Source organism: Zootoca vivipara, chromosome 9 (genome assembly GCF_965207765.1).
Source record: "Zootoca vivipara chromosome 9, rZooViv2.hap1.1, whole genome shotgun sequence".
Classification (NCBI taxonomy): Eukaryota; Metazoa; Chordata; class Lepidosauria; order Squamata; family Lacertidae; genus Zootoca; species Zootoca vivipara.
The window spans coordinates 66,296,157-66,308,934 of NC_142592.1; the positions used below are offsets into that span (position 1 = coordinate 66,296,157).

Sequence of the window (12,778 nt, forward strand, 5' to 3'; positions counted from 1 at the left end):
TGGGGGTGCAGATGCTCCTTCAGGTATGCAGGGCTGAGGCCATTTAGGGCTTTAAAGGTCAGCACCAACTGAGATCTGGAGCTGTAGTTAAGATCCTTTTAATGATATTGTCACTGACTTCAGAAAGACACCGGGTTTGAGTTGTGGGATGGGAGCTCTCTGGGCCTCACACATATATGGGCAGAAGTTTTCAAGAATACACAAACAGCTGGGAATTTGCATTATAGTGTCCCACACTTCAGCCTTCAGGTTACCTAATTATGCACCCAGTCCGTTTAAACCATCATTATTGCCAATGCTTGGGGTTCCCTTCTTTGAGTAAAGCAATGCAGATATACCTCAGGAATTCAGCAGCTCCTTTCAGATTGGCACGTCTATCTTTTTATGGCATGTCTGTTTAAAAGCACAAAGCGAGGACTGTAGGCAAGGCTGCACATAGTACCTTGAAACTAATGACAGTGCTGCTTTTCCTAATCCCATTATGGGAAGCCCAGTATCATTAGATGCAAGCAGCGCTGTTTAGCTTCACTTGATAAGTTGATGAAAGAAAGGCTGGGGAAAAGGCTCCCTGATGCAGAAACGCACTTACACTTCTGCTGTAATGGAGCATGTTTGGAAACATTATAATCCGCTTAACGGTGGCATTTTGGTCGCCCAGTGTTGTGCTTTTCATAGCGGAGTGTAAATGACAAAAGAAATGTGGGGTGGAGCATGAAGGCTTTCTTTAAAAAAGAAGGCAAAAGAAAGAAAGAAATGGTTTATGTTGCAACTTCATGCACTGATATTTCCCTCCTTTAAACAGCATCTTTGTGAATCTTCTCTTTGCTGTGAGCTCCCCCCTCTGGTATTAGTTTCTCACCTATTCATTTTTAAACTTCTCTAGTAAAGCCAATATAAGCTTTGCTGGCCAGGATGAATTGGAAGTGAGTATGTGTTTGGTGTTTGGAGGAGATAGGAAATGGTCTTTCCTGCTGCCTTTCTAAAAGGCTTGGAAATATAGTTGACATCTTTTCAATCAGGCTGGGGCTTAGCAACACAATTCAGAGTGCTAGAAAACTGCCTTAAAAACAGCTGTAGTTTTTCACAACACCTATTTAATTTCACTGGGGCTTGTGGAAGAGAGGTTCGAGGTAGGGGGGTGCACTTGATCAGCAGTGCAAGTTTGTGATTCCATATGATGACTGTTTTCTGAAAGCTTATACTGTTGTGGACCTTCAGTTTTAAAGCCTGAACGTACGTGTGTGTGTGTGTGTGTGTGTGTGTGTGTGTGAGAGAGAGAGAGAGAGAGAGAGAGAGAGAGAGAGAGAGAGAGAGAGAGAGAGAGATGTTTATTACTTATACAATTACTTTTCTGAGGGATGCAGGGTAGCATACCTCCCCCCGCCCCCATTTTATACCTGTAACAAACCTGTAACAAGGTAAACAAGGCTGAGAGATGGTGACTGGCTCAAAGTCATTCCAAGAGTTTGAGCAGTTATTTGAAGGGAAGCACATTCTGTTTTTTTGGCAGTGGCCCGGGGACCAAGGGAGCCTGAATGCTTTGCCTCCCATAGAAAACATCATTGCAAAGGGGAGACAAGTGTGTCTCTGTCCAACCATCCAATCATCTGAAGGAGCTACTGCTGGGAGCTGTTTTTTTTCCCTGACAGAAGGATCATTCTACCCCAGTTGCTAATTTCCTGGTACTGTGAAACTGAAGGGAAGCTGGTTCTGGTTCCATCTGCTAGCCAGAGAAATAAAGGAACAAGTTGTGAGTGCTCCAGTTGGAGAACAGCCTTTACCAAAGGTGTCATGGGCTTTGAAGAAACTCGATCTCAGGACGCAAGGGAGAAATATGCTAAGAGGAAGGCACACGTGGCAAATCCACACTGTGATCAACTTCCGCCCGGAAACCAATGTCCCCACTGTGGAAGGACGTGTGGATCCAGAATTGGCCTCCACAGTCACTTACGGACCCATTGTTAAAATCGTGTTTATAGAAGACAATCTTACTCAGCTATGAGTGATCGCCAAAGAAGAAGATCACAACCTGTTGCAAGCCAGTTTGAGAATCATTCACTTGAGAGCTAGGTCTTAAATCTTCTACAGAAAGAAAGAATACTTGAATCCTTGGTGTAGCACTCCCTAAACCCTAGCAGCTTTCATTCACGCAGGTTTAGATTTGTACAATTAATACAACTCCACTTTCTAACCTGTAGGAAAGAAGTGGTTTCTGGGTTTATGTGGAATATCTCATTTAATTCAAATTCAAAAACCCACCTGGAAAGAGCATATTATCTAAAGACAATTCTGAATTGTACTGACTATGCAACACCCATTTTAGTGGCCTGCCTATAACTAGAATTAGCACCACTATTTTATACTTTTATACTTCCTTAGGCATTTGGTTAAATGCTGCATCATCAGTTGCTACTTTCCTACTATTCTCGACCCATCTTTCATATCGGCCAGTAGATCTAGTTCAGATTCCTGCATTGCAGGAAGTTGGACTCAATGATTCCCAGGGTTCTTTGCAGCCTACAATTCTATGTTTCTTCTTAATGTCAATATAGATTTGACTTTCTCTCTTCTCCCTTTCTTTTGTTCATAAAATAGGCTTCTACTTTGCAAACTCCTTTTTTAAAACATCAGCTTTCCCATGGGCCTCATTATGGCACCAGAACCAGCCTTTGTAATAGGAGTAGGGAAACTGGTCTTCCGGGTGTTGTTGGAGTCCCAACTTGCATCAGCCACAATGAGGGTGGCCAATGGTCAGGCCTGATGGGGGAACTGTAGTCCGACAGTATCTGGACAGCAATATATTCCTCACCACTACCCTTTATGGATTTTGAGTGCGACCTTAACAGATTAAAACCTGCTGGATGCATTTTGATCCAAGGTTTCCTCAGTGGCGTTAATAGTATTTGTATGTACAATGTTTTAGCTAATCAGAATTTTCTGCACAGGGAGGTACATATGCCTGGTCTGATCTGAGGCTATCAGATATATAAAGAAAGACTATTATTCCCAATATTTCTATTTAGACACAGTTTAGCCATTGTTTGTTGGGTGCTAACAAACTATGGGTTAGGCAAGAGCTTTCTACGTTTTTGTGCTTTTTGCCTTGCTGTCGCTAAAGCACCAGCAGTTTCAAACCTGGGACTCACGTGCCTTCATCTCTGCAAGACTGCAGGAAGGAGCTGCTAGCCTGCTGTCTGCTGCACTGCAGCAACTCCCTTTGCACTTCCTGGAGAGTGTTATTGCAGTTGGCTCAGCAGGAATAAGATGACACAAGGGGGTCTGTAGTGTTCTACTTGGTCTTGTTATGCTCATGTCTTTGGCCTAGACTCTCAGTCCGGGAATTTTTTTGCTGGGACACAGACCAGGCTTTTCTTGAAATGCCCACCCATGCTTGTTACCTGAAGCCCTGAGTTATGTGGCATGGCATGGAGGACTTGTGCAGCCCAGAACTATTTGCTGTGCAGCACCTTCTGGGGTACCCCTACTTTCTTCATGTCATCAAGATTACCGTGGGAGGTGATAGGATTCCAACTTCCAGCAGGACATAAGACAATACATCAGAAAACCTGCAATATTGTGCACCTTTCCCTACCCTTACCCAAACAAGCAGGGTCGGATTAAGCTGTAGGACAGCAGTGGGGCATCACAGGCTCGGTATTTCAATGTCATGCTCCAGATCTCTTTATTTAGCCCTCGGGTATTTGAAGCCACACCAAGTAGTGAGGCTTACTGGTGGTTGGCCTCCAGTAAGCCTTTTTTCTTTTTGCCAAAGTAACCCCACACCATGGGTGTAGCCAGGATTTATGTTAGCGGGGAACAGGCTCTTTGTTTGGGGGGGGGGGCAGAACCAAGCTGTTAGTTCAGTATTTCTGTTTATTTACTTGATTTGGGCATGGGGCAGGTACATCCCCTTGGCTATGCCCATGCCCCACCAGCACCACTTCCAGCTGTTAATTCAGTGCTCCCTGAAGTGCTAGACTCACCCTGGTAATGATGTTTTGGTGTTGTTGTTGTTTTTAAATGTTTTTATAGGCTCTTGACAGAAATATAGGAGGGATCTCCAGTGAACATAAATCCTTTTGAATCATGCCACTCATGGTTTCTGAAAGGGAGCAAATGTACTGAGAACTCTCTTATTGAATATTTTGTCACGTTTGCAAAATAGGATGCCAGCAATACTCCTGAGCTCTAACGGCATTGGATTCTGAGAAGAGGAAGTGTGTGTTGCGTCAAGGTGTCTGAGAAAGCAACCTGTTCCCTGGAAGAGAGGAATTTTAAGGATAAGCAGAGAAGGGGAGAATCCCAAGGCATTTTCTTCCCTTCCTCCCTGCCATAGGAATATTGCAGATTTTTACTCAAGTGCCTGATTAAATTTGACATTTGAAAATAGAACTTCATGCAGAAATGAGTACTGTACTTCTGAGCATTTTAATTAAGATGTTTAGTTCCTGTCAAAGCTTGATAGTTCTTCCCCCCTTTCCCCCTCCCTCCCTTTTAAGGGTGACACGTCTTCAACTTCTGAAATTTCCGAAACCTGTACTTAACCTTTAATCGTCATTCCATTTACATAGGAGTCTGATTAACAACTTTCTAAAGTTCAGGAGCTAGGAGTAAATGAAACTAAGCCCTTTTTTGGAGTCTGTTATTAAGTAGTGGCATTTAATGAAGACTGAGGGCATATACTGTTACCATCTTGACTGCAGCAGGATGTCTTAAGTAATTAGTTGGAAGGATGAAGAACATGAAATACACTGTATTATCTAAGAGTTAACATGCTTGGTATTTAAACAGTATGCCATCTCCCCCGGCCCTCTCCCCCTGCTAGTGAATTGTAAGTGCTAGCCTCTGAATCATATACTTGTTCTTAGAGCAGCGCCAGATTTAGGGTAGTTCAGGCAGTTTCCCCACATAGGGCTTTGAGCCGAGACAAAAAAAAGGGGGGGGGGAATTATTGTGAAAGTATGAAATATTTAGGGGGAGTGATGAATGGTGTCCTCGCTCAGGGTGCTGTATTACCAAAGTCCGCCCTGCTTGTAGCAACTTAGTTTGGTACATTAATGATTAATTATGTTGCAGCCATTGAACAACATTGCATGGCCACAATTTGCAAAACTTAAGGTCTTAATAAGGAAGGGAGGTTTTGATAGTTCGCTTCCCACCGCTATCATCGATGCCTTTCTGACAGGCATTCAACCAGGTTTTAAAAGACTCTGTTGCACATTGAGTGGTAGCAGAGCAGGATTTGCCAGGATTAAGTTGAATTTTAACAAGGAGAAATGTAAAGTACTACACTTGGGCAAAAAAAAAAATGAAAGGCACAAATATAGGATGGGAGACACCTGGCTTGTGAGCAGTACATGTGAAAAGGATCTAGGAGTCTTGGTAGACCACAAACTTGACGTGAGTCAGCAATGTGATGAAGCAGCTAAAAAAGCCAATGCAATTCTGGGCTGCATCAATAGGAGTATAGCATCTAGATCAAGGGAAGTAATAGTACCACTGTATTCTGCTCTGGTCAGACCTAACCTGGAGAACTGTGTCCAGTTCTGGGCACCACAATTCAAGAGGGATACTGACAAGCTGGAACGTGTCCAGAAGAGGGCAACCAAAATGGTCAAAGACCTGGAAACGATGCCTTATGAGGAATGGCTTAGGGAACTGGGTATATTTAGCCTGGAGAAGAGAAGGTTAAGGGGTGATATGATAGCCATGTTCAAATATATAAAAGGATGTCACATAGAGGAGGGAGAAAAATTGTTTTCTGCTGCTCCAGAGAAGCGGACACGGAGAAATGGATTCAAACTACAAGAAAGAAGATTCCACCTAAACATTAGGAAGAACTTCCTGACAGTAAGAGCTGTTCGGCAGTGGAATTTGCTCCCAAGGAGTGTGGTGGAGTCTCCTTCTTTGGAGGTCTTTAAGCAGAGGCTTGACAGGCATATGTCAAGAATGCTTTGATGGTGTTTCCTGCTTGGCAGGGAGTTGGACTGGATGGCCCTCGTGGTCTCTTCCAACTCTATGATTCTAAGTTCCCTAGGAAAGCCTCACCTTCCAATAGTCCCATTTTTTTAAAAGGTTGGGCCTTCTCTATCTTTGCATGTGGACATGCAGAGCTTAAATTGATGTCCCTGGGGTTAGGTACTATGAACTTGGAGATAGGCTGAGTGGCTTTGTGTACTGCGTTTAGACTTGACATTTTTAAATGCATGCCTAAAATTTGCTTTGTGTCACTTGACTCTGAAATCTAAAGACCATTGGTGGCTCTCTAGTCCAGCTCTTTTGCTGTCCTTTGAGATAGCAGTGTGGTCCTCTAGGTGCAGGGATATGAAGCAGAGGAAATATTGCACTATCCCTAAACAACTTTTCAGTGGGAAAAAGTGGGGGGGGGAACAACAACAAAAATCTACCCAAATGTTAATGAATGAGGTCATGGTGAGAGGAGAAAAGGGTGTATATGATACTTATTTTAACCTGAACATAATTGTATGTATGGAAAAGAAGTACAGCAACTGTGGTTTTTACCTCTACGGCTTCATGCTGTGCTTTCTGTTATCTCTCTTTGGACAAACTGGGGACCAAAAATACTGTAATATAAGTGTAATTGAGTTTGGGTTTGATAGTATTTTATTTTTTTAATAGGAAGAGGAAAAGGGCCATATTTAGCTGCTCCCCCTTCACACCACAGAATTCCTTTTTTTGCAGACATGCAGGAATATTGCAGGAATACATGCAGGAATATTGGTGTAGGAAATCACTGCACATGAGTTGTGCTTATTTGTGGGTGTTGCCATTAAAAATTTGTCTGGTTCTTAAGAAGGCTTTAAGAAAAAACAAAATGTATTTAATGCCTAGCTCCTATTGAATGATGGTGGTGGTGGTGGTGGTGATGATAATGATAATGTAATGACTCATTTGTTCATCACATCTTTGGGAGAAGTAGTTGATTCTATACTTGCTTTAAGAGGCCTTGTGCTTTTTATCATCCCTGCCTCCAACTGCTTTTAAAGATTTTTTGTGACCAAAACTACAAAGGACACTTTGTAATTAATTACCGTATTGTACTCATGGGTCATATTTCCAGAAGAGATCTGCAGCGGATAATACAACTGAAGGGATGTTTTGATGGGGAAAGCTTTGAAGAGTGACAGCTGACATATGTCTGCTGTTGTCTCTGTCAAGTTCTTTCTCCAGTATCAATTCATGTCTTCCTCTTCTCCTTCCCCTAACATATTGTGTACTTAACATCCTACTATTTATTGGCTTCATTTGCCTTGACTCGGAGACTCTCTGTGGTTAGTGAAATACTGTATTTTTCGCTCCATAGAACGCACCTGACCGTAGGACGCACCTAGTTTTTAGAGGAGGAAAACAAGAAAAAAATATTTTGCTTTCTTTAATTGTCCTAGGTGTGTGGCTCTGGCGCGGGCTCTGGTTTTGTGTGAGCTCTGGCTTTTGGCTGGGCTCTGGCTCTGGACGGGCTCTGGCTCTCGCATTCGCTCCATGGGATGCACGGACTCCCCCCCTTCCTTTTTGGGAGACAAAAGGTGCATCTTATGGAGCGAAAAATATGGTAGGTAAATCGGGTTTTGTTGTTTGGTTGGGGTCGATGGGAAATAAACACCTGGATGGGAATGATGATTAGGTCTGCAAACTTTCACCAGCAGATTCATCAACTAAGATGATAGCTCATGATTGGGCAGCCTTTGGTCCTCCAACTGCTGCTAGACCACCCCCATCCCTGCCCCTTGGCCATGCAGAGTGAGCTTGATGGGAGCTGGATTCCAACAATGTCTGAAACACCGCCATCCCTTCTGAAGCTGCTCATTGGAGAACTGAGAATTGTTTGTTTATTTCTTTGAAACTATTTTGGTTCTATAATGATAACCAAACAGGAAATTAAAAAAAGAAAGAAAAGAAAATGATCAAGGTGGTCTTTCCTCCCAGGAGTGAGCAACTTATTTTAATGAATGGTTAGTTATCTCACACTTTATTTTTTTCAATAAAGCATGCTTACTGTGGCATTGGCAATCTGCAAACCTACTGAAATTTAATTGATTTGGTTAAAAGCCAGATTATTAATCAGCTAAAATTAATGAGCTGTTTGACAGCTCTACTGATGATGCTTAATTTGTGTATAGCATAGGAAGAATTCAACCCTGCTACCATTTTAGAGATGGAAATATTGCTGGACTTGTCACTCCCCTTGAAGTTTGTGAGGTGGGTCTACTGCATGTTTGTCAGATCTACTTTGTTTTTCATATGACCCCCAAGACTTGCCAAGCAGAGCTAGGTACAAAAGGCATCTATTTAGAATTAAGAACACTATTCCTCTGAGTACATTCTGAGCCTCAGATTTGAGATAGGGCCAAATGAAGCTCTCTGAGTTGAGGTGATGGGGCTTCTTCCTTCTATGTAGCTCTTAACATATCCTCATGGCTATCATTCATTGTTTTCCAACAACCTCAGGTCATTGCCAGTGGTTTGCAACCACCATCCCCCAATGAACCACGAAGACTGCTGAGGGTCTTGGCAGACCAGTTGCTGTTTTCTTTCTGCACACTGTAGCAACTGTAATGCACTGTGCTAGATTCTGTATGGTTTTTAATCATATTTTTATTGCTTTTTATTCCTTATACTGTATTGCATTAAGTTTTGAATTCCATAGAACTCAAATTGTAAGCATAGATTCATAGATTCATAGAGTTGGAACGGACCATGAGGATCTTCTGGTCCAACCCTTCAATGCAGTAATATCCCAAACAGGGGTCGAACCTGCAACCTTGGCATTATCAGTACCATGCTCTAGCCAGCTGAACTACCCAGTGCTGCCAGGGTGTGGAGGGAACTGCATGTCTAAATGCACCCCCCTCTTCCAACAAAACAAAAATAAACTCTGGACACAAACTGACAGCATCACAAGGAGAAGGGCTTAGTGTAGCTTTCTCTCTGCATAGGCCTGTGTTGTGAGAAAACTGCAAATACCTGTCCATTTGCTGCCGAATAAAGCACAACCCACAGCTGTGAATTTGCCTCTGACCTGTTGCAGCTCCTTAGTGAAGTAAATGAAAGGAATAGCCGTGTATATTGATTTTTTTTAAAAAGAAAAAAGTAAGAGGGTAGGGTAAGTTTGCACTGGGCATTTGGAAAGTGTGGAGTACTGCTTCACAGCACACACAGTGAAATGGTGCCCTGACCAGAAAGAGATGTCAGTTCTGCTCACTGCACAACCCTAGGGGCATTCCCAGAGAGAGCAGCAAGCCTGTTCGGAGAGCAGTGGCAGGTAAAGGAAGAGGAAGAGAAGACTCTGCCCCACTGCCGCTTTACACAGTGGCCACGGCAACTCCACTCCAGGTGCTGCCCCCTCTCTCAGGTGCCAGCCCCACCACCACATTGACAGACTATTGGGGTTGCTGCAATAGGCTAACAGCTATTCCCCCAGAGTACTTAGGTTTGACCAATCTGCGGGAGGCAGTGGAAGACAGGAGTGCCTGGCGTGCTATAGTCCATGGGGTCACGAAGAGTCGGACACGACTAAACGACTAAACAACAACAACTTAGGTTTTAGTTTTAGCTTTTGGAAATAATTAATAATGATGATGATAATAATAATAATAATGCTTCCTTGGATCTCTTTGCTGTCTTGTCCAGATTTGTTTGTGATTAGTGTCTAATACACGGATGGCTACATTCAACCTCTGTTAAACAGGAAGTCAGAAGTCGTTGTGATAGATGGATGGGATGCTGCAAACTGTACAGTCACTCATAAATCTTGCTCTTTATGCATTTGATTAACGTCTAACAAGGATTTTGATGGATGGCTTTGCAACGAATAATTAAACATTGTAGGACCAAACACTCGTGGCCTCACTTCATCCTCAGGCAAATATTACTAATCACTTCAGTGAGCAGAAGAAATTGGGTTGTGTAGCTGCATGTTTGCAAGCTCCCTCCTCGCCTACCAGATTCCAGTTGTAAAATTTAAGTTTGGTTTTGTTTTTTACTGTTTTTGGTTTATAACTAAATATATAGTTCAAGAAATATTACAAGAGACCTGCAGGAGGGACTGACATTGATAGGTTTATAACTAAATATATAGTTCGAGAAATATTAGAAGAGACCTGCAGGAGGGACTGACATTGATAGTGGGGTATGACTTTTACTAGCCTCTAAGTACAGTGGACGTTCGGGTTGCGAACGTGATCCGTGCAGGAGGCATGTTTGCAACCCGCAGCGTTTGCAACTCGCACCTGTGCATCTGCGCATGCGCGGGTTGCGATTCAGTGCTTCTGCGCAAAGCGCGATTCCGTGACTCGGCGCATGTGTGCGCGCCAAAACCCGGAAGTAACCTGAACTGGCTGTAACCCGAGGTATGACTGTATTAGATGGTGATGATTATGATAATCATCCAAATGGTAATTGCTGTTGCTCTGTGAACTTGGTGTACTGCAGGATGCTAATTAGAGAAAATCTCCAGCAATTGCCCCCCCCCCACCTGTTGGCCCTCAAATGTGAATGTTTTGCCTAAAGTTCTAAGAATTCTCAGCCAGCTTTGCCTCTTGTCCCTCCTACATTTTCTGTAGCACCCGGCCACTGCTCCAATTTCACGTGTTGCAAGATAAAAGTTAAGGCTCTTGAACCCCACTCAGAACTCCTTGAAAGCAGAGAGGTGTATAAGTCTGGCAGATTTGGAGACAGTTTAGACTGGACTGCTCTTCCCTTAATTCCCAGGAAACATTTTGTATTCAAATGCTGGGTGCTTGTTTGCGAAGGAGCCTGGTAGGTTGTGTCCGGCTCCTTTTCCTCATGAGCTTATTGACGACTTGGCTTTCTGAAATCTGTGTACTTGAGAAAGTAACTTAGGAATAACCAACTGTAGTGAACATACCAAAGATTTAAAGCACCCTCCCCCAAGAATCCTGGGAACTGCACTTTGTTTAGGGTGCTGAGAATTGTAGCTCCATGAGGGTATAAACTATGTTTACATAAGCAGAGGTTGGGTGGCCTTCTGTCATGGTTGCTTTAGTTGAGATTCCAGGGGGTTGGACTAGATGTCCCTTGGGGTCCCTTCCAACTCTACAATTCTATCGTTCTGTGATTTTTCCAGGATTCTTTGGAGTGGAGGAGTATGTGTTTTAAGTGTATGGTGTTTCTGCAGCCTTGTAGTATTCCTGGCTCTCTGATACGATATGCATATTTCTGAGCTCGTGTTCTTTATCTACATTCTACGGTTTTCGGTGTACATTAGCTTGTACGCCTTGCATACCTTCCAAAAACATAATGTGTGACTCTGCCTTTAAAAGTGAACAAAGCAAGCAGATAAGTTGCTGTGAAATATGGCCACACACACACACTGCTGTTTTCTTTGCACTGGAATGAGAACACATCAGAAGTATCTCTGCTGGTGAACTAATTGAGATATTTAGGGATAGAAATCAGGTTATCTTTATTTAATTTTGTTGTATCTTTTTAAAAAAAGAATTCTCAGTTGTGTCTAATTAGCAGCTTCGTACTGTTGGCCTGGTTGTTATTTCATGCTAATTTGTTTAAATAAGATCTTTCCTTCACTGATACATTTCACTTGTTACCTACAGTGTGCTCTCTTATTACATTAGGCAGCTTCCTAACAGGGTGAATTATGGTTACCAATAATCATGCTATGCTGTTATGGGTCCCAGGTGTTGTCAGTGCTCTAATATGTGCTGATCAAAATAATTTATTTTTCTGCTTTTTTTTTTTAAAAAAAACCACCCTTCATTTTTCACTCTAAGCCAATGGCCTGTGCAAAGAACTTTGTGAACTGTACCTTGTTGTGGTTTTGCTGGGAAATCACAGGGGATCTCCTCCTTACAGAAAAACATTTCCCATGGCTCCCTGCAAAAATGGAGTGGTTGTTAAATTAGTCTAGATCTGTATTGGATATGCTCGTCTGAAGACAGTGGGTTCTTTTCAAATGCTACAAAATTTGATCCAGTGTGGCAGACTAATTTTTTGTCTGTGAAGCAATCATTTGCTGAGAGGGCACCAGTAAATCTCTGTATGTCATAGCTGCCAAGTTCTCCCTTTTTTTAAGGGAAATTCCATTATGCTGAATAGGCTTCCTCGCGAGAAAAGTGAAAACTTGGCAGCTATGCTGTATGTTCAGGAATTTTGGTGAAACTTTTGCTGCAAATTTAAACGTTACTGCCCTTTTCAGGTCTATCTGAATTTGTAGCAAGGAGTGTCTTCTACAGGATGATTTCATTCCACATGACATGGACTGTGTTGGCACCTAAATGTTACTATTATTATTTAATGTGTGCATATACTGCATTTTGTGTAAAGTGACCTCAAAGCAGTTTACAAAAATCAATCAATCAATCAATCAATCAATCACAAAACACAATTACAACAACAGTTAAATATCAACACCAGTATCAATAATATCTATAATAAAAGCCCCCAAATCAGTACTATAAAATAAAGATTCAAAAACAGTCTAACCATAGCCATCAAAGTCTAGGAAAAACAAAAACATATTTCAATTTAAAAGTGAACTCCCAACCATAACTTGGCTATCCTAGCCTTCAAAAGGAGGGTATTTCAGAACTGAGGCACCTCTACCCTACTAGAGCCGTTGTTGTTGTTGTTGTTGTTGTTGTTGTTGTTGTTGTTGTTGTTGTTGTTGTTGTTATGCTGCTCCTCTGAGTGGGTTACCCCAGCCACTCTGGGCAGCTTCCAACAAATTAAAACACAATACAACATCAAACATTAAAAACTTCCCTGAACAGGGCTGCCTTCA

At 42.4% G+C, this 12,778-nt stretch overlaps 1 protein-coding gene across 1 annotated transcript in view; it reads left to right on the plus strand.

Moving 5' to 3' along the window:
- EXOC4 (exocyst complex component 4) overlaps positions 1–12,778 on the plus strand; it is a 374,045-nt gene that overhangs the window by 104,582 nt on the left and 256,685 nt on the right. The window lies entirely within an intron of this gene.